The 22,220-nt window shown below is 45.2% G+C and overlaps 1 long non-coding RNA gene across 3 annotated transcripts in view; it reads left to right on the top strand.

Annotated features, from left to right (window-relative positions):
- LOC118918772 (uncharacterized) overlaps positions 1–22,220 on the top strand; it is a 478,090-nt gene that overhangs the window by 193,545 nt on the left and 262,325 nt on the right. For 2 of the 3 annotated variants that reach the window (XR_008994007.1, XR_008994006.1), the window contains exon 3: positions 5,372–5,458. This is a non-coding gene — a long non-coding RNA (uncharacterized LOC118918772). Of the gene's footprint in view, positions 1–5,371; positions 5,459–8,139; positions 8,201–22,220 lie in introns of all 3 variants that reach the window. The other variant, XR_008994008.1, reaches the window with a different exon arrangement.

Here is a 22,220-nt window from a genome sequence, read left to right as displayed (position 1 = left end):
CCTTTACCCAGAGTGAAAGCATTTTAATACATAAGAGATGCCTACACAGAGGTCTAAATTTATTGAGAAAATATGGCCCATGATCATGACAGAATCCTTGACAAATCAATTGACCTACCAATCATCAAATAGCCACCCAAATAGCATACATTTATTGCTGCCTACTATGTAACAGAGATTCCAGGGCCACCATCTCTCATCAAGGGAAAAGAACACTAAGAGGCCAAGACACTGTGATAAAGACTTCAGAGTGGGTCCTTAACCCTGCACCTGCACCCTAAACACCACCCTGGACCCCGCATCCCAACCACCCACTGACCCAGACTCCTGGCCTCTCCTGCACCCACCCTCTCCAGCACAGATGCAGATCACACCATGGCCCTGGCTAATGCTTGCAGCGGCTGCCCAAGGATATGGTAGATACAGTTCTCCAAGGTGGACATCATGATGCTCGACCTGACCATCATGGGTAACACAGCAGCAGCCACAGTCATGGATCAAAGATTTGTAGAGCTGGAAGGAATCTAGAAATTTCCAAGTCTAATTTCTCAACTAGTGGAAAGGACCAGGATTAAATAAGATGGTGGTGTGAGAAGTGAGGAAGAAACCTCCTCCCAAAACCATATCTAACATGAAAATACAGCAAATACAACTAATTCTGAAAGAGTGACCAGAAAGAAGACTGCACCAGATGGCTTACATCTGGTGAAAAGAGAAGACCTCACAAAAGGGTAAAGTAGCAAAGCTGTGATTCAGCAGGACCCAAGCCCTTCCCCAACCCCAGCTCACAGGTGGGAGGAAGAGAAACAGAGCGAGGAAGGAGTAGAAGCCTAGGACTGCTAAACACCCAGCCCTGGGGACCTGGTCCAGGAGCATGAACCCAAATTACATGGTGCTCTGGAGACTAGAGGGGTTGGAAAGCAAAGACAGGTGGAATACTCAGAGAGACTGAGATTCCAGCTGCTTGTGGAGAACAGGTGCCCACAACTGGCTGCTCTGGGACAAAAGAAAGGTGGGCATGTTGAAAGATTTCCCAACAGCCAGAGGGGCAAGGATTACACAGAACTTGCTGCTCAGGAAAAAGGACAGGTGGACAAAATCGTCCCAGCACACTCAGCCCAGCAGGTTGAAAACTTTAAGGACCTTCAGGCACTCCATCCCCCTGGCTCACAGTGCAGCACCAAGGCCTCTCACTGCGATACACAGCCTGCCACAGCTTCCTCCTGGTCAGCACCAGTTTGCAAACCTGCTGCCTCCACCATCATGCCAGGCCAGCTGAAGGGTGGCCCTGCCGACGACAGCTACAGGGGTGTAACTCAGAGGCTCCTCCCTGCATGCTTGCCCCACTGGCCCTGGCAGTAGAGGCAGGCACTGTGGCAGGGAAGCAGGAAAGAGCTAATTCCTCCCAGCAGGCACTGATGCCATGTGCCTGTGACCCCTGCCATCGCTCCAGGGGCTGGGCAGCTCCAGACAGTAGAGCACTAGAGGGTGCTGCCAACACAAAGTTATTCTTCCATAGTAATCATTAGGAATATGAAGTGGCAAAAGAATCTGGTAGAAACCAAAATCCCTCAAACACCAGAAAAAGGGCTAAGTGAAACAAAAACACCACTCTTGCTCCAAGATCATTCCCCTTATTCGCCATTCAGGTCCGTCTTCTGCATTAACTGCTTCCATGAAAACTTTACCAATGGCTCCCTCAGTCTAGGTTAGGTATTTTGCTGTATTTTTATGTCTTTATTTCAGCCTCCTAGACTGTAAACTCTAGGGTGATAGAGCCTACATCTTCTTGGGGATTTGGAGGGAGAGAAGTACTGCATCCTCCTTCCCACTCAGAGTTAGACTATTAACGAATATATACATGAAGAACTGATTGGGGGTCTCTTTACCTACTTTAATAATGGTTCCACAATATTCAATAACCATCAAACCTAGAGACTCTAGTAATCTGTGTAGGAACTTTTGGCTCAGATCTGGGGCCAAGTGCTATCTTCTACTTGCTACCCTAAACTTCAGGAGCTGTAAACTTGAACAAACCATAAGAAAAGACAGCAGAACTTGTAAAGTAGACTCCAAACGCCCAACCCTGTGAAATAGGACTGCAGGCCTGCTTGTGTCAACCATACAGGTCAACAGGGCGGGTAGAGAAGAAAGGGGTCAGTAATGGTGGGCTTGTCCCCTGGGAAGGGTCCTTGTGTGCTGGGTTCACAATAGAGAGGCAGGAAGGAGAAGGAGAATGTATAGTCCCAGAGCCTGGATGGCAAAGAGGAATGAAAGAAGGGGCCTGCACATGGTGTGTGTGGGGTCACGGGGAAGACAGCATAGCACAGAGAAGACAAGTAGTGACTCTGTGGCATCTTACTACACTGATGGGCAGTGACTGCAGTGGGGTATGTGGGGGACATGATAACATGGGTGAATGTAGTAACCACATTGTCTTTTTATGTGAAACCTTCATAAGAGTGTTTATCAATAATACCTTAATAAAAAATAATGCTATATAAGTAGAATCATACACTGCATAACTTTTGGGGTTAATATTTTTACTCTACATTATCCTCTGAAGATACACACAGGTTGTTGTGTGTATCAAAGGTTCATTCCTTTTCACTTGTCACTAGTATTCCAGTTTGTTTACCCGCTCACCCATGGAAGGACATCTGGATTGTTTCCAGTTTGGGGCTGTTGTGAATAAACATTATTTTTTATATACTAAAAAAAAAAAAAAGAAGGGGCCTGTCTTTGGGACTGTAACCCTGTCCACTGGGAAAATGTAGATCACGGAACCTGAATTGACTGGTTGGATTAGACATCTTTCCTTTCATAGGAAAGGGGAGAGGTAAGACGGTGGAGAGAGGACTGAGTTCTAAGGCATTTCCCTATGTGGGAAAAGTGGGTGAAAGTGTGGCCCTTTATGAGATGTAGTGGAAACATGGGGAAAGAATGCACATGGCTTTCCATTGAGGCCTCTTGATCTCCACGTCCCCAGGTATCAGTAAGAGTTTGGCCCAAAGTAAGTATCAGTTAGTGCTTACTGACAGAATAGGCAAATGAACAACTAAATGGATAAAGAGTGACAGTTGCTGACAGATGTGTGGTTATGCCCCTTCCCCCATTTCTCAGTTACTAATTAATGTCCTTGGCCTGTGTAATATTATAAATGTAACTCATTTTCGACTGTGCAGGCCTGTCACTGAAAGACCCCTCAAAATCTCTTGCAGACTTCCCTTTACCCTCATCCATAATGAAAGTATGTTGTTACCTAAAATGAGCTTCTGCTGGGTGGGCAATGGGTTGTGGCCAGAGGGGGCACTGGGCGCCTGGCCCTGCTGCTGTCCCGGGCTGTCAGGGGTTCCTTGTCACTGTGATGGAGTGAGCTTCATTTGGGGCCAGCAGGTCTTGCTACTGTAAAGAAGCTAAATACAGGGAGTAAGTGGAAACCAGTGGCAGGTAGGAGCTGTGGCCTGGCCCTCTGTGCTTTCCCTATTTGTGGCAGAGTGGAAACAGGATGGATCCCTGAGTAAGGACTGGGAAGACACTCAAGCAGATGAAGATGCAGGACCCACTCTAGTCTCAGCAAATAACTTTGAAAGGCTGGATGGGGAAATAGAGGCCAGCATCCCATTGTAGGAGTTGACTTACCAAAGTAAGAATTAGGAGGTAGCTTTTGGAAGGCAGGGTTTATTTTTGGAGTCCATAGTAGGCAGCCAGCTCGTATGTTGGTTGCTCTGAGTTGGTGAAGGGTTTGAAGGGTGTGCTGTTTCCCCACATTGAGGGAGACAGACAAACTCTTTACTATGCTAGGGTAGATAACATGATGTGCTTCTCAAGTCCCCCTTCCATGGACACTTGCTGTTCCAGCTGCTGCAGGACTGTTGGCAGACAACCTTGATATCTGTCAACCTCTTTAATTCATAAAAAGTCACTGACCTAGGACCATGTCCCTTCTTGGCGTGGCCAGTTTAATATTGCGTAGTTGACATGGGAGTATAAAGTACTTGCGCTCACCTTGGAACAGTGCTGAAGGGTCAGTTTGACTCCAGAGCTTCCCATGAGGTCAGCCAAATGTGCCGTTGGGTTTTCAGCACAACTGAATGTGTCCGTACGCTCCCTACCACTGTTCCCTTTCCCTCCCCAGGTTTTCCTCTGAAGGGTGCTCTAAATACACATCTGGCACACACACTCAACGTCTCAGTGTTTCCTTCCTGGGCAACGTGGCCTGTCACTCTCCCCTTCGGATTGTGCATTCTCATCTGGTTTGGGAAGTACCAGGGGTGGGTTTAGGTCGAGCATGAAGGGGCAGGTCTGGGAGGGTAGGAGAAGAAGGCCCAGGTTACACAAGGTTAGATCTAAACTAGGAGCTTCCCGACAGAATTTGTTCAAGGCCTGGTTGATGGTGTTGTGACATCCTATTCTGGTGATGTTCCAGAGGGATGCTATAGTGTAGAAAAGGATGATGGGAGTTACCCACAAGCAGATGGCTGATGCTGTCTGGACAAAGTGATCTGTTGGACCCTGGGCCCACTCTCAGGAACATTCTATATTCTATCTCAGACAGTCAAATGGCCCATAAATCAACAGATTTCTAGAGTACTTCTTTAATGAAGTTTGGGAAATTGCACAACTGATCCTGAAACTTGCAAATATAATTGTCATGATGATACCCATTGGTGTGGCCTACAATGTGCACATGTGGGTTTGAGTCAGTTCTCACCCGGAGAGGAGGCAGCCAACTGGAGGGAACATTGTGAGACCTTGAAGTCCTTTGCCGGGTTCTGTTGTGGTTAAATTCCTTCCCCCTGAGCCCATGAGTCTATGTAATGGGGAGTAAAACCCATATTTCTCAGATTTGTCATGGAAAGTAAAAATACCTCCCTTTGTCCTGCCTCCATCCCACACAGGCTCTGGGAAGGTACACTCCTCATATATTAATTTCTTATGAATAAGTAATTCTTTGAGCACCTCCTATATGCTAAGTACCATGCTGAGAACTGGAAAGAAAGAAAGCAGAATAATATGGGCCTGCCTTGAAGAGCTCAGCTTCCTGGGGGAGGCAAACACAAAAGTGGCTAATGATCGGGGAACTGAAGAATGCCGTGGATGGCTCAGGCCCACAGCTACCCCTTCCCCACAAGGGCCCCGTGAGGTCTGTGCAAGGCACACATGCAAGGGAAGGAAGCAAAAGCTGCAGGGTAACACCGTTTTGTTGACTGGGCAGAGAAGACCCAGGAAGTCAGGCTGAGCCCTGTTGAGCTCCCCTATTTCCTAACATCTAGAGGAGTCACATGAAAGCAAGTTCTGGAGCCTACCTTGTCCCAGCGTCTCCCATATCCAAAGCCAAGTCTCAGATTTCCTCCTCTCTGGCCACCAGGTATACATGGAGAATTGCAAACTGTTTCGTGCTGCTGGAAGTTGAAAACAGCAGAGCATCAGGAGATGAGACGGAACCCTCAGGTAGGTCCCAGGTCACCGGGGACCACAACGCCGCCTGTAGAGTTTCTCATTTGTCCTGAGGATAAGTGGTTTGAACTTGCATGTTCATCAGAATCGCCTGGGGAGCTTTAAAAGTGGTGACTTCACAGTGCAATGCCTGGACAGTGGTTCTCAGTGGGGGATGGGACAGTGAGATCTGGTTGGCCGGGCCACAGAAGTCAGGGCTGGCAAGTGCCCTGGAGTCAGGTAGACTAAGGTTTCCAGGGATGGCGATTGCTCGAAGCCATCTGGGAACATAAACTTTACACAAGAGCTACCTCTGAATCCTTGCATCTGCCTTGGCTCTAAGGGTTTTAGGACCCACTAGGAAAACATTCGAATGTTCAGACATATCTAGGAATGAGGTACCGCTTCCTCTCGAGATCACGGGTCCCATTCTGGGGTTTCATTCTGACTGTTAGGAAGTCGTTCCCACCCATGCCTTCCACGCGTTTGTTCCCTTTCTGTCCTGCAGGGTTGGTGGAGTAAGCCAGAATCTGTTGCGCTTGAGGCCTGTTTTAACTGAAATTAGTAATCAATAAAGTTCTACACTTGATAGACACAGGGCAAAATAAATAGTGATATGAAGGTGACCAACCCTAATTTAATGAGAGTGATTCATCACTTCAAGCAAAGTGCTATTGGCCCCAGATATTGGAATGAGACCCCTTGGCAGTGGCCAGGGCTGTCTGGGGAGGGGGAGAGTGGGAATATACATGGGACCTCAGGCGCATCAGTTCTCTAGATGCCCCTGCACACAAAAAAATGGGCCTTTCAGTGGTAAAGCTGTCACTTAGCAACACTTACAGGTTATGTTTGGATGGAAAAATGATTTGCATAAATACATTTGATGTCCAAAAACACGAGCGCTGATAATCCAGTGAAGAAAGTATTAGGAAACTCATTAAGAAGTATGTGTTTGGCCCTGCACTGGCCTAAGCATCACCACTAGCGTCCACACCTACGCAAAATGCAGAGACAGTTGTACAATGAATTTTGAAAATCAAGTCCCTCAAGCTTTCCAGTTCCCATGCCAACTGTGTACATTTGATGTCACCTAGATTTGGAATATATGAAAAATACTTCTTGTTCTAGTGCTTCCGTAGCTTCCTGAAACATGGGGCTGACACCTTGTACTTTATGTGTAAAAAATAAGGCTCTTCTGTTTCATCCACTTTTGTGGGACATTTTGTTACTTGTAGCTGACATCTTCCGAGCTCTTCTGCCAGGCAGCGCCTGCCTTCTGTGGCATCTCCATCATGGGCGGTCTTTCCTCTCATGCTTGTTCCAGGTCTCAGCCCGGAAGCCCACTTAACCTTGTCCTCATGTCCATTCTCCCAGGCCGCCTCCCTGCTCCTTTCTTACCCCAGACCTACCAAGTGGACTTGCACACTTGCATCTTGGCCCCTCTGCTCTCGTAGCATGACCCTCCGCTGGAACCTTTCTTGAAAGTCTTTAGAAGGGGCCAAGTAGCCAAACCTAATGGATCCATTTCAGTCCCCTGACCTGGGTTTCTTCACTTCCCTTCTTCTCCCCTTAGCTTTTCCTTCTGCGGCATTTACGAGCCCATCGGGTTGTGCACTGCATCTGTGCTCTTACCTTTCCCCTTCCTTCACTTGCTTAAAAGCCCAGTTTCCCCAGAACATCTTTGGTCCTCTTCTCTTTCTCTGCATTGCTTCCTTGACTGATCTCATCTCTGGGTTTCAAGAAAGACCTCCACGTGGCTGGGCCCTCCCATCCCCACATTAAGCCCTCACCTTTAGAACTGGGGTCTTGCCTGACAACCCAGTGGACACCCCAGCCTGCATGCCCAGCACCCACAGTACAGTATTTCTGAGACCAAACTCTTTGCATTCTTTCAGGATGCTTTTTTTTTTCTTTCAGGGCCTGGTAATGTGGCTCTAGCTTGGCTTCTGGGTCCAAGTCTATGGCATGTGTCTCAGTCTTACTACCAGATTCCCTTACCAAGCCAGGACCCTGTTACCAGACCCTACAATGTCAGAGTAAGACAGAAATCAGGCTGCCTGGGTGCAGGGCCCTGGGTGCAGACGTAATGCTTTCTCTGGGGTCTGACTGAGCCCACGGTGACTGTAGGCCCTGGAGTGAAGTGGATGGTCTTGAGTGGAGGTGATGGTCTCGTGTCTCCCACTGGGGGTGAGGAGATATGAAGAGTTTAGAAAACAAGCAAGCCCTGATTCCTGACTTCTGTGTGATGTATTTCACTTTTCTGATGTTCTCACTGAAGTGCAGAATCTGTGTGAGGCGAGGGTGTTTTCTTTGCTTCCCTGCTTGCTCCCCAGCATCCAGAACAGTGCCTGGTGAGAGCATAATAAATATTTGTTGAATGAATACATTAAATTGGTTCAGCACTATCTCAGCACTTTGAAATCTAGAAATAAGTTGCAGGAACTTGAGGCTCTTGGATGGCTAATTTCTGTTTAGGTGAGCTTTTCTATTTCACCCCTTTGGCCCTGGCACACCACTGAGGGGAGGACCAGGGATGGAGGGGACGCACATGGCTTCTTCAAGGAGGAAGTCCCTGGATAGCCTCTGACCAAATAATATTGGAAAACTCTTAAAATGTACATGTCAAGTGTGAATATTATTCAGCCATTATTGGGAGCTTTTAAAATCTGAGCTTTTTTTTTTTTTTTTTTTTTTTTTTAGTATCAAGAGAAGATAAGAAAACCTTACAACCCATAGAGGACAGAACCAGGGACTTGCACAGGTATGTGAGTGGCTTGGCACCTTGAAATCACTCCTGACACGTCTTCCCTTGTCAAAATTGCCTTTGTGTCTGGTTTGCAGAAAATGGTTTCTGAGGGAAAAGTGTGAGTCTGGTGGCACTTGAGATACTAGACATTGCCGGGCCTTGGTGGCGGTGACCATGGCTGAGGGCCAGGCTGGCAGCTGTAAAGGCTTTAGCTGGCCTTCCGAGAAGTCCACACACAGCACAGTGCCATCGCAGATGGCAGCAAGCCCCCGTGGGCTTGGGCACCCTTGGAAGCTTTCAGTGCTATCCTGTTCTCCCCACTCAGTCCCACACCCTCCACGGGGCCAGCTTGCTTTGGTGCTTTACTGTGTTCCCCGAAGGTTTTCCTTTACCTCATGACTGACTGAGCCTGCCTGGATCCCCACCAAGGCACACTGTTGATAGGGGTTTCTATGTCATGCTAAGCCCGCCATGATGGGTGACCCACAGGATGGTTCTCGTCTTCATTCTGATCCCTCTTTATGGGGCAACTGAAAAAACTTAGGCAGCAGCATTTGTGGGAATGTCTCTTCTCTTGACTGGTCAGGTCCTCTTCTTCCATTGGTCCACTTCTTCTCATTCCCGGATTCTCTTCTTCCCCATGCCTCATGTTGGAACATCTGGTCCTGGGTAGTTGCCAGACTGTCTGCAATTTTACAAAGACAAAAGCTTCTCTTTACTGCCACTAACTGGGTTCAAGGCTATTGGTAGACCACCCCAGCTGCAGTGTGTACCTGTTTACATTTGCCTTATCAATGAGTAAGAGGAATTGTCTCACCACAGCCTTGCCAGCTTTGAGTATTATTATTGTTTTATTAGTCTTTGCCAAAGTAAAAGACAACCATTACCAGTTCGGTGTTATCTTTTTAATTTTCCAAAATATTGAGCAGTTTTCCTTATGTGGATTGATCATTTGCATTTCTCTGGGGATTTATGTTTAACCTCTATTAATTAATGTTGTGGGTTTTCCCTGGATGAATTCGTAAATCAAAACAGCCAACAGTGAGACCACATCACTCTATTTGTGCTGCATTGCAACGGAATAGCATTCTCTTCGTATTCACCATGCACAGAATTCAGCCTGCACTCCAAACTCAACAGGGGTGTGCAGACAGAATGCCTACCTTTATTTCATTCATACATCTATATGTATGTATACACATATGTATGTGTATATATTCAATATGTATCCATATGCAATTTAAAGTGTGTGTTAGATTTTAATAGGGAAGATTAGGAGCTTTAGTAAAAGTATACTAAAGTTGAGCCAATATGAGAGCCTGTGAATCAATAAAATATTTTTTTATAAACCCTTGAAAATTAGCCTCTGGATTTAGCATCACAGAAAATGGACTGGTCTTTAATGGTAGCCCCTGTGTGCTTCTAATGATATGTTGGAAAACCCTTCTGGTCTCCAGGCCCTTAGGCAGCTATTTCCCGGTCTGATGGAAGGGTGGGAGGGGCCAGTGTTTTGGTGTTTAAGTGATGTGTTCCTGCGTGCTTCTTCAAAATCCATAATGCTGTATGTAGTTCAAAGTAGGAAAGCACTTTGAAATGGTGGTTTTTTTCAGCTAAAAAATGAACATGTGATGAGCACACTTTTCTTGCACAGAGGGACTGTTCTGGCCAGAGCACGGGACCTCCGGAAGTGGCTGGTCTTCCAGACACAGGTTCTCTGGGAAGTGCTATCTGGGCTTCCTAGGAAGCCAACAGGAGCTGTGGATTTACAAGGTGTTTCTCAAGCTGCAGAGCTGGGAGCCTGGGCTGGAGGGAAATGCAGATCTATTTTATGATAAAGATGACTTAATCAATACAACACGTTTATTAAAGGGTTTGCAAGGTTGATGCTCAACATTGCATTGTGCCATCGTTCACCTCCCTCCCTCCCACCCACCCTCCCTTCTGCCCTCTTCCCTCCTCCTCCTCCTCCTCCTCCCCTCACTTGTTCTTTTCTTTCCTGTTCCCTTATTTGTTTCAGGAAGCACAGGTGGTAGTTGTAACCACAACACGGGCATCCATTACATATTCCACCCGGATCCCAGTTACTGGTTTAGCATCTCCCTCCAGCTTGGACACTTGATTTGCACCCTCTGCTCTCTCCTTACCAGCTCTTTGGCCCTGTCCCCAGCTGCTCCAAGAGCATGCCACCCGCTACTCAACCCTAGGGTTCTGGCATCAGCCTCCTGCCAGGGCCTTCTGCCTCAAGCTGCCCTTCTGGGGTCAGACACCCATCGGCCTCCTCTCTGGCCAGCAGGCCTTGCTCTTGCCCTCCTGTGTCCTGGCTTGGCCCACTTCCAGGTCCAGCTTAGTCACTGGTCTAGAAGCTTAAACTCCTGGCTTCTGTTCTGTGGGACCCAGTGGGACATTTGTCTCTTGCAGCCTCCAGTCCAGGTCAGCTGCTCCCTTGGCCTTCCCTACAAGTCCAGGACATTTGTGACCATCTACATTTAGAAGAAAGAAGGTGATATCCAGTTAGGGAACATCCATTCAACACACCTTCCCGGATATTTACTACATACTGTTGCTGGGCTCCAGGCCCGGGTGTCTCCCTGGTCAGACTGTGCTTGTAGTTGGGGCTCAGCTCCAGGGCCTGGACTTTAAAAGGGGAAGCCAGGATTTATGCTGAGAAGGTGGCCAAGTCCTTAAAGACCCTTCACTCATAAGCAGGGGCGTGAGCTCTGCGAGTAGGGCTTGCTGTCACCCATGGCTGTGTTTCCAGGTTCCAGGGCAGCCTGTTCAATCGCACCCATAACTGGTCGGTAAGTGAATGAACTGTGTCATGAGCATAACAGTTGAAAAACAGGTATTGTCTAGCCAGTGGAAAAGAAGACAGAGGGAATCTAATGAGGAACATATCAAAGTGTTTCATGTAATTTCAAAGGCCTGGCCTGGATTAAAGGGTAGCAGTTACAGAGATGTAAATTTCAATTCCGTATCAGGAAAATATAGTTGTTTAATAAAGAAATGGGCTAAATCTTGGGAAGATGAACTCTTTGATGTTACAGATATTCATGGGGAAGACATCACATGACCTCCTAATTGGGATGCTGTGGAAAGAAATTCTTATATGGCCTGAATGACGCAATAATGGTTAATGGGATGCCTATTGTATGCAAGGGATTAGATCAGCTCTGTGAATGGGGAGACTGTGAAGCCCTCTGTCCTCAAGAAGTGCTGTAACAAATTCTTTAATTTGGTGGTCACTGTTAAACAGAAAAAGCATATATGATTCCCACTGTGTAGGTGGGGAAACTGAGGCCTGCAGTGTGAAGAGCCTTTCTCTCGCAGCCTCCGGGACTGAGTGCCTGTGTTGCCCAGACCTGTGTGGGGCACTTACTGCATCTCCTTATTTCGTCTTTCCATCAGCCCTGAGGTGAAGGTACAAGTATCAGGGCTCTGATCCGGCACCAAACCCCACTCAGACTCCTGGTCTAGTGCTCTTCCCATTATAACAATTCACAAAGACAAGTTCCAGACACGTGGTCGTGAAGTGCCAGAGACAGAAGGTCAGGGTGGGGAGTAAGCAAGGGATTAGAAACAGGCGGAGGCTGACGGGGAAGGAATCCCACGTTCTCTGAGCCTGCTGTGAGCAGGCAGAGCTTCAGCCACAACATCTGACTGTATAGGGGTGAGGGCATGAGAGTTCGAGGCGTTTACGGCCATTTTACAGATGGGGAGTCTGTGGCTCAGAGAGGCGAAAAGGACTTGGTCGGCATCACACAAGTGGTAAGAACCGGGGCTGGGACACTTCTTTACCACCTTCACCACCACCACTGTTAGTCCTGTTGTCTCCGCCAGTACTGGTACTGCTGCTATTACTACCATTAGGACTAGCGGTTCTTCTTACTTATGTGACTGCTAGTTTTACCACCATGGTTACCAGTCCATCCTCCTCCTGTGATTACTAGTATTTTGACTACTGTTTGCTCCTCCTCGCCCTCCTCCTCATGATAAAGCCCAGAGTTTCTGAGTGCACTGCTGTGTGGGTCCTGGACCAAGCTCTTTCAAATCCTATTTCATTTCCACAGTTCAGTGAGATGTGCAACACAGCCTTCTTCATCCAGAAGCTGGTGGTTTGCCCCACATTGTGGGGTAAATACAGGCCCTGATCTACGGGTGATGGTGGGAACTGGTGAACTAGGATAGGAACTGGTGTCCATGGGCCATGAAGCATATTCACGTGTTTATCTTAAGTTTGGGATCGCAAAGACGTTCAGCTTTTTTTATTGGACTTCTTGGGCTAGATGGGTCTCTACGGAATTTTAGGTAAGTTCTCTCCAAAAAGAAGAAACACTGCTGCTCCCCTTAAGAAGAGTGCTACAGATTTTTGCCTGCTCCTTCCTAGTGAGGTCTGACGTCGGATGCTCCGCAGCATCGTCCCTTTGATGCTCACGCCATCAGGTTGGTCCTACCACCCTTGCTTTGCAGATCCAGAGGCTGAAGATCGGCGAAGGGAAGGCGCTTGGCCGCGGCTGCGTCCCAGTGGGATGGCCCGCGTGGGAGCCGGTCCTTCCGGATCTCCGTCTCTGGCCCCTCCCACTCCAGCACGGGCCTCTGCGGCAGAATTAAAATGTAAATCAAAACATAATTGGCTTTGTGTGCACAGTTTAGATAAGATTTACTTTTGAAGAATGACTTTGTGTTCTAACCCAGCAGGCCGAGCTCCATGTGGCCCACACGCACTTAATAATGGCCGGGGAGCGGGGCCATAAATATTGCAAACGATGCAGCTTGAACGAAACGCCCTATGAACCGTAATAAAACCCCCCGTGATTAATTCCAGAACGTGCTCTGTTCATATTAGACCTGCAGTAGCTTCCCTGATGAGATCAATACAGCGTGGCGGAGTGATCCTAATAGAAGTGTTATTATCTTTTAATCTTGGGGAAAATGCCAGCTTCTCGAATCCGTCACCAGGCCGCCTGCGTTATTTTCTTGGTGCAACCTTGAAGGCAGTTGTTTTCCCTGAAATGAAGATACATTAGAGTCTTTTCAAGGATTTATCAATAATAGGAGCCGGTCCTTCTTTGCCGGCCCACCGCTAAACGGCACATTTGTATGCAGCGAGTCAGAACTGGTCACCGTGACCTTTGCTGTCAGCTGCTATTTTCCCAGCAGACAAATGCCTCTAGAGAGTGAGTGGTAAAGACAGATACTCAAGGGAGGGAGACAGAGACACACGAGGGGGAGAGAAATAACACCTCCAACAAATAACCTAGGGAGGGCTTTAGGAAGCCAGGCGTGTCCCCTGTTTGGGACTCCGGTGGCAGAAATGGCCTTCAGGGTCCTGAGCAGGGAGCTGTCGCTTTTTCCACCGCTTTGGCACGTCTCTGGGGCCTGGAGAGGTGCAGCTGGCTGTGAGCCTCGGCGGAAAATGAAATGTCACTGCCCTGTAGTGGGTGTCCAGGCAGGCAGGCAGGAAGACAAGTATCTCTTAGGCTGGTGCCTCCAGAGATGCTGAACTGTGGGGCCACAGGAGGTGGCTGGGGTTTGAGTCATCCTGCTAACTTCCCGGGAGCTGAGGGGGGTCACACCTGTTGGAGGTGAAAATGAACCAACTCATCACCGACGGTGCTGGGAATCCTGTAAATGTCCTGAGCTCTGCTGGCGGCGCCAGACAGGGTACCATGGGTATGTGTGAGAACTATATGCCTTTTGCCCAGTTTCATCAGCCAGAGCTGTCATGTGGCCAGAAAGTCCAGTGCTGGGAAGTATCATACACCAGTGTGCCACAGAAGGAGGGGACATGGAACTTCTGGGCAACTAGCTTATCACAGCTGCAGCACCTTCGTACATAAAATAGGGGTGCAGATCACCCCTTATTGGGTTGCAGCAGGGGCTATAGGGAAATGAAAGGTATGAGAGCTTCTGCCGAATAGTAGATGCCAAATTAATGTTGATCCTACCTTCTTGGTTTTGCCAGTCCCCTCTCGTGGATTGGAGCCTTAAACCCAAGCCTGAGTCTTTCCTCTGACTCCATGGAGCTAGATTCTTGGTGACTGGGCTCTCCCCTTGGAGGGATAGAGACAAGGCACCATCCCCATCCTGATATGGCATTAAAGATGGCCCTGCTTTGCTTACTCAGCTCCCTGGAGGTTGTTGGTGAGACTTTCTTTCCACATGCCACTGGCCTTTCCCTCCCACCTCTGCAACCTTCCCTTTATTTCCCCCATCACTCTGAGGGGGGGCCTATGATCTGAGGCCAACAGGTTATACATGGCTCCTGAGATTCTGCTTTGCCACACCTGCTGTGTTCCAGGAGACCCATTGAGCAGCCTGGTGGCCCATGTCCCTAAGTGAAAAGTATGGACAGCGCTATAGGGGCATACCTTTAGGCTCTCTCACTTATGACCTTGTGACCCTAGGCAGGTAACCTCGCTTCTTTGAGCCTCAGCTGGATTATATAAATCCTGGAAAAGAATGACCATCACATAGACTTTTAGGAGGAGGAAACAAAGACACAGGTGTGTCATGGTTGTGAAACTGCTGAGCATCAAACCCAGTGCAGAGCAGGCTGGAGGGGGGGGTTGTCTCAGAAGGTGGGTGCATATGCAGGTGCCTCTCATACTGATCCCCTTATTTTCCTCACCTGGGAGGTTAGGGTGCTGTTTGAGGGTGATCACAGCAGCAGAGTTGATAAGGTGCGGCAGGAGACCATACCTAAGAGTCCACCACTCCCCAGGGCAGTGCTGAAGGATATGGGGTCCCAGCACCTTCCTGCCCCTTCCCCTAGAGCTTAGCTCTGTCGTGCACTCCTTTGCCACTAGTCAGACCCAAGGGATGCCATGGCAGCCCTGGGCTGAGGAAATCTCTGTTCTTGGCTTAGCACAGAACTGAGGAGAGCTTTTCGTTTTCCGGGATGTTTCCTGCCCAACCCAACCCCCTGCCCCCTATACAGCTTTAGCTTCAGGCAGTTGGGCTCTAAATAAACTAATCAGTGATAAAGGCAAATAGGACCGGTGAGAACAGTGGTGGGGTGGGAGGGGGCAATGTAGCCTCTTGCCTTGTGAAAGAGCTCCTTTCTGTTGTACCTGCAGCCATCTGTTCATCCTTTATTGAGGTACTTTCAGTTTTACAGCACCTTGAGTTTAGCATGCATGTCAAAGGCAGCCAGAGCTGCGCTGACGAGGGAACTGCGGCACCTTTCCCATTACTTGTGTTTAAGCCCTTGCCTGCCTTGGTGCTGCTGTTCACTAGGCCAGTCATGCCCTGCCCATCTGTCTTCTTTCTGCCTTTCTCAGGGCCCTGTGGAAATGTCACACTTCCCAGGAAGCCTCTGGTGGCCCTCGAGTCAGGGGGTCTTGTCTACCTGTGGCATTACTGCATTCCCTGGTAAATATGTTAATGCACATCTTCTCCCTTTAGCTAACCATGGGAATAATTATCATCACAACATTAACAACAGCTAACTTTTACTGACCAATCCCTGGGTGCCAGGAAATTTACTGGCATTATTGCAGCTAATTCTCATAATGACGTTTTGGAGGAGAAACCATCATAATCACCATGTTACAGACCATGTGGAGGTTCAGAACTTGTTGAAGGACTCCAGACAGTGAATAGTGGTTGCAAGATTTACTTTAGACTTTTATGAGCTCTAAGTACCTGTTCTTGACCATTGCAATTTGTCTTCAGTTTGACTATAAAGTTAAGGTAACAGATATTAATAGAACCCTCTACTCAGTAACAGCAGAATGCATTCTTCTGAAGTGCACATGGATGTCCAGAATATACCACATGATATGGAAGATAAACAATCTTAAATAAGTATAAAAAGGAGTGAAATTATACAAAGTATGGTCTTTGGCCATAATGGAATGGAATTGGAAATTTATAACAGAAATCAATTTGGGAAAGTCACAAATATGTGGAAATTAAACAACATGCAACTAAATAACCAGTAGCTCAAAGAAGAAATCCCAAGGGATATTACTTTGAAATGAATGAAAATGAAGATACAACATACTAAAACCTATGGGATACAGCCAAGTCAGGGCTTAGAGGAAAATTTATAGCTGCAAATGCCTATATTTTAAAGGAAAGACCTCAAATTAACAATGTAACCTTCCATCTTAAGACACTGAAGAAAGAAGAGCAAACTAAACTCATAGCAAGCAGAAAGAAGGGACTTGTTAGGAGTAAAGTGGACACTGACTAAACAGAATAGTAAAATAGTAGAGAAAAACCAATGAAACCAAATGTTGGTTCTTCAAAATGATCAACAAAATTGACCAACTACTAAGTAGGTTAACTAAGAGAAAAGAAGATGAAAATAAAAAAATGAATGGCAGGCTATTACTACTAACCTTACAGAAATATAAAAATAAAGTATAAGGGGAGAGTCTGTGCAACCATGTCCCAATAAACTAGGTAACTTAGAGTAAATGGACAAATTTCTATAAAGATTCAAACTACTAAAACTGACTCAAGAAGAAATAAAAAGGTTAAACAGATCTCTACCAAGTAAAGAGATTGAATTAATAATCAAAACTGTCCCGCAAAGAGAAGCACAGGATTTTAGATGGAACATCCTTCACTGGTAAATTCTAGCAGACATTTAAAGATGAATTTGTAACAATTATTCACATACTTTTTCAACAATTAGAAGCAGTGGGCACACTTTCTAACTCATTCTATGAGTTGAGTATTACCTGGATACTGAAACCACGCAAGAAAAGAAAACTATAGACCACTATCTTATGATTATCGATGTAAAAATAATCAATAAAATACTATCAAATCAAACCCAACAATGTATAAAAAAGATTGTACACTATGACTAAGTTGGATTTATCCCAGGAATGCAAGGTCATTTTAAGATCTAAAGTCAGTGCATTTACTATACCAAATAATAGAATAAATGACAGAAACCACATGATTATCTTCAAAGATTCAGAGAAAGTATTTGACAAAATTCAACACCACTTTTTGATAAAAGCTCTCAACAAACCAGGAACAGAAGGTAACTTCCTCAACCTGATAAAGGACATCTTTGCAGAACCCACAGTTAAGGTCTTATAGTAAAAGACCGTGTTCCCCCAAGAGCAGGAAAAAGACAAGGATGTCTTCTCGTACCACGTCTATACAATATTGTGCTTAGGGACAGATTTCATTCATCAAAAAAGAATAAAATAGGAATAAATAGAGCAAAAAGTGCAAAACTTATACTCTGGAAACAAGAAGACATTGTGGGAACAAATTACAGACCCAAATCAATGGAAATCCTGTGTTCAAAGATCAAAAGACTTAATATTTTTAAGATGGCAATACTACACAAAGTAATCAACAGAGTCAATGCAATTCCTATTAAAATCTCAGCTGACTTCTTTGCAGGAAGTGACAAGTTGATCCTAAAATCCGTATGGAAATTCAGGGTACCCAGAGTAGCCAAAAGAATTTTGAAAAATAATGAAGTTGGAGGACCTGTACTTCCCAAGTGTAAATCTTACCATAAAGCTGTGGTAATCATGACAGTGTGGAATTGGCATAAGAATGGACATTCAAATCAATGGAAGAGAATTGAAAGTCCAGAATAAACTCTTTCATTTATGGTCACTTGGTTTTTAAAAAGGATTCCAAGACCATTCAGTGGGGTGAAGAATAGTGTTTTCAATAAATGGTTCAGGGAAAACAGGATATCCACATGCAAAAGAATGAAGTTGGACACTCCTCCTTCACACCATATACAAAAGTTAACTCAAATAGATTAAGTAAGAACTAAAACTATAAAATTCTTTGAAGAAAATATAGCTGTAAATCTCCATGAGCTTGGTTCAAGCAGTGGATTTTTAGATATGACACACAAAACACAAGTAACAAAAGAAAAAAATATATGAACTGGATACATCAAAATTAAAAGGGACTTGTCATTGAACTATATAAAGAATGATTGCAACTAAGAACCGAAAGGACAAATAGCCTAATTAAAAATGGGCAAAAGAAAAAGGGCAGTTCCTGTGTGGTAACCTCCAACGAGTTCTACACAAGGGTATAAAGGGCATATAAAAGTGTAGGCAAAGGGTCTGTTTGTGTTTATACAGAAGATCAAAGCCTAATTGGGCTACCCCAAAAATGAACTAAGATACGATATGAAAAAGAACTTCCAACATCAGCACTCTCTGGAAGACTCATGCCAGAAGATGATCATCAAAAAACCCCAACAAAGATCCACGCACTCTTACAGCTGTAGATGCACTCATCCCACCAGTTCCTGGACTTGCCATGGGAATGAGGAAGGAGATATCTAAGCTGGCTTGTGCATACAGTAAAACAACAAATTTGACTGGATCTATACTGTTGGAACTCAACCAAGAATTAGGAGAAGTGCAAATTGTAGCGCTCCAAAGTCTTACAACTACAGACTATTTACTGTTAAAAGAACATATGGCATGTGAACAGTCCCCAGGAATGGGTTGTTTTAATTTGTCTGATTTCTCTCAGACTGTTCAAGTTCAGTTGGACAATATCCACCATATCATAGATAAGTTTTCACAAATGCCTAAGGTGCCTAACTGGTTTTCTTGGTTTCACTGGAGATGGCTGGTAATTACAGATATGCTTTGGATATGTAACTATACTCCTATTATGTTAATGTGTGTGCGCAATTTAAGTAGTAGCTTAAAACCTATTCATGCTGAAGTTACTCTACAAGAAGATATGTCAAAGAAATAATCAATCTTCCCATGTTTTCTTCCGCCTGCTACTTCTATAGCTTTTCTTCTTCCTTCCTAATTACAACCCTTAAATAGAATTCGTGCCTCATATCAAATTTACCGAGTATCATAATTCTTCCAAGTGGTAAAGATACCTCAAGACAAATGCTGGGCATAGAAGCCACAGGGCATAAATATGCAAAGAAGTAAAAAGCTAACCTTTTCAAACAATAAGGCTTCCCTCTCACTTACCAACTTCACATTTCCCTGTATGGCCCCGGAAGATGACTGGTTAGCCAGAGACAGGTAAGATTCCTCAAGGGAGGAACAACCTAAGACAGGCACAGTCGCAGGGGGGCCATCAGGTGAGAAATTGGGGATCAACAGAGGTGAGGCTTAGAACCTCACCCCCCCTGTTCTGAGAGAAATCTTCTGCATACGTGGATGTTTTATTGCCCTGGTCTAGCTTGGATTAACACATAGTCTACAGGCACACACCTGATCATCTACATTTGCTCTCCTACAACACTAAACTATGTTTTCTACCTTTATCTTGTATCTACCTACCACTTCAGCATTTTATTAAAAATAATAATAATAAAGAGAGAAATGTGGTATCCACATATAAATCAAGCATAAAAACAAAATGAGTATTCATATTTGAACTGACTGTTTAGAGTTCATAATGCATGAGCAAAACTGAAAGTTTCTGTGATGACTGCCCTTGTACTGTTCACTATGTAACTTATTCATTATGTAAGAATTTGTTCTACATGTAAGAACTTGTTTGTTATGCCTCAGAAGATTGGAGACTGACGAAAATTAGGCTTGGGGTGGATTAATGATTGTGCATTGAGCATTGACTCCCCTATACAGAATTTTATTGTTGTTTACAACCATTTGATCAATAAATATGAGAGATGCCCTCACAAAAAAAAAAAAAAAAAAAAAAAAGGACAGACTTCCAATGGTAAAATAAATAAGTAACCGGGATGTAATGTATAGCATAAGGAATATAGTCAAGATATTGTAACAGCTTGGTAGGGTGATAGCTGGAACCTAGAATTATGTATATAAATGTTCTACCACTGTGTTGTACACTTGAAACTAATGTAATGTAATACTGTGCGTCAACTACCCTTCAATAAAAAATAATTATTTAAAAAAAAAAATGGGCAAAAGATCTGAAAGACATTTAGATATAATAGACAGATATATATAAATGGTCAGTTAAGTACATAAAAGAATGCCAAATATCCATCAACCAATGAATGGATAAACAAAGTATGGTATGTTCATATAATGGAATATATTCAGTAATACAACATGGAAAAAAGAAGCCAATCACCAAGGACAACATATTACATGGCTCCAATTTATGTGAAATGTCCAGAATAAGCAAATCTGTACAGAAGAAAATAGATTAGTGGTTGGAAGAATGGGAGTGGGTTGGGGAAGTGATAGCTGGGGAAGTGATAGCTAAGGGGTGTGGGGTCTCTTTTAGGGTAATGAAAACATTCTAAAATTGTGATGAATGTATAATTCTGTGATTATACTAAGACATTAAACTGTACATTTTGAATGGATGAATCATAAGATATGTGAATTATATTTCAAAAAAACGTTAATCTGGTATTATTAACCTGCCCTTGTTACAAAGGAGTAAACTAAGGTACAGAGAGCTCAAGAAACATATCCAAGGTCACATAGCACTCGTAAGTAGTGGAGCCAGGATCTGTGCAGTATCAGGCGATCTTACCCCAAGAAGCAGCAGCTGTTGTTGCTATAGATTCATTAAACAAATATTTTTTGAGCACTACTCTTTAAAAGCATGTTCAGACTTCATCTCTGAGATTTTGATTGAAAAGAACAGGGCTGGCATTCAGCTACTCACTTCTATCTGCTTGCCGGGTGATTCTACAGGCCCAGTTAGGGTGGAAGATCATGGTTATGGCAGGTGTTTAGTAAGTATATGCTCGTTAAAGAGCAAACTGTACAGTTGAGGGTTCTTCTAGGATGCGTGAATCTTAAAACCTATGCCTTGATAGTGAACCATCGTGGCCAGTGAAGCTTGACTCTTAGAAGGCTGAGGTGAAGTGTGATGGGAGAGAAGGTCTGCTCATGAGCCGTGAGTAGGGAGACCACATTTCTAGGCCCAACCCATTTGATCAATGGTTGCTCGACTTTAGACAGCCACACCTGGACGGAAATGCCATTATTAGTTGGTGCTCAGTGGTGAGAGGTATTGATGAACGAATTCTAGTGGCAGCTGAATTATTTAGGAGAGTCAACTTTAGCTAAACCCTCAGCATTAATCAGAGATTGGTCACACCCTGGTGTGACATGTACAAAATACTCCTTCATATGCCCTATACCCTGTGATCTTGATTAAAAGAAAACAATCTAAAGTAGGACTTATAGTACCTAATCTGTAATGCTATTAAATTATTACCATAAAATGCACATCCAGGGCCCCCCAGGGTTTCTCAGATTCAGTAAATGGTCTAGATGAATGGAAGCAGTGTGGGGTGGGGTTAGGAATACAGGCTCTGGGGCTGGAAGGGCTGCATCCAGATGTTGTCTTTCTTGAGCATTTAAGAAGTGGCATAATCACTGGCGATCCTGAGTGGCATGAGGGCTTATAAGAATACTTCATCCATTATTTTGAGGATTAAATGTAATGGTGAATGGTAAGCCTCCAAGATTGGTGAACCCAGTGTTTGAGAACTGGGAGCTGCTGCTATGGGGATGATGACAGGGCACTGTCAATGATGGTGGCCAGTGTCCATCTTCAGGAGTACTGAGCAGATGCCCTCTCTAGCTGCTTCCGCACATTTCTTCCCATACAGTAGCATCATTCTCATTTGATAGGGGAGGTGAATGGAGCTCAGAGAGATTGAGTCGCCTCTCCAGGGCCCCACAGTGGAGCAGTTGTTGGAGCATGGCGGTGCCTTTCTGCCCTCTTCCCATCCTGCCACTCTCACACCGCAGAGGGGTAAGGCATGCTGGTGGGAGCGTAGCTTGGTACTGGTGAGAGACTTAATTAGCCAGCCGTCCATCCCAATTAACCGTTCTCTTTCCCAGGTGCCTCTGTTGCTGGGTGGGACTTTCCTTGTCTGAGGGTGAGCCAGGAGGCATCCTGGCCAAGTTGCTGGGTAATGGAATTCGTAATTACTTGTAGCTTACAAGGTGCGGGGATAATTCTTCATTAGCCAACACCATCCATCCTAATGAGAAGAAGGTGAGCTGGAAACTTTGCCAGACACATTGTTCCTGCTGCCGACGTAGTCTACAGCATGATGGGCTGGGTTCCTCCTGGTTTACTGTTCAGCTCATGCAGGCCG

This window comes from Manis pentadactyla, chromosome 15 (genome assembly GCF_030020395.1).
Source record: "Manis pentadactyla isolate mManPen7 chromosome 15, mManPen7.hap1, whole genome shotgun sequence".
Lineage (NCBI taxonomy): Eukaryota > Metazoa > Chordata > Mammalia > Pholidota > Manidae > Manis > Manis pentadactyla.
This window is presented reverse-complemented; position numbering and strand designations above follow the sequence as displayed.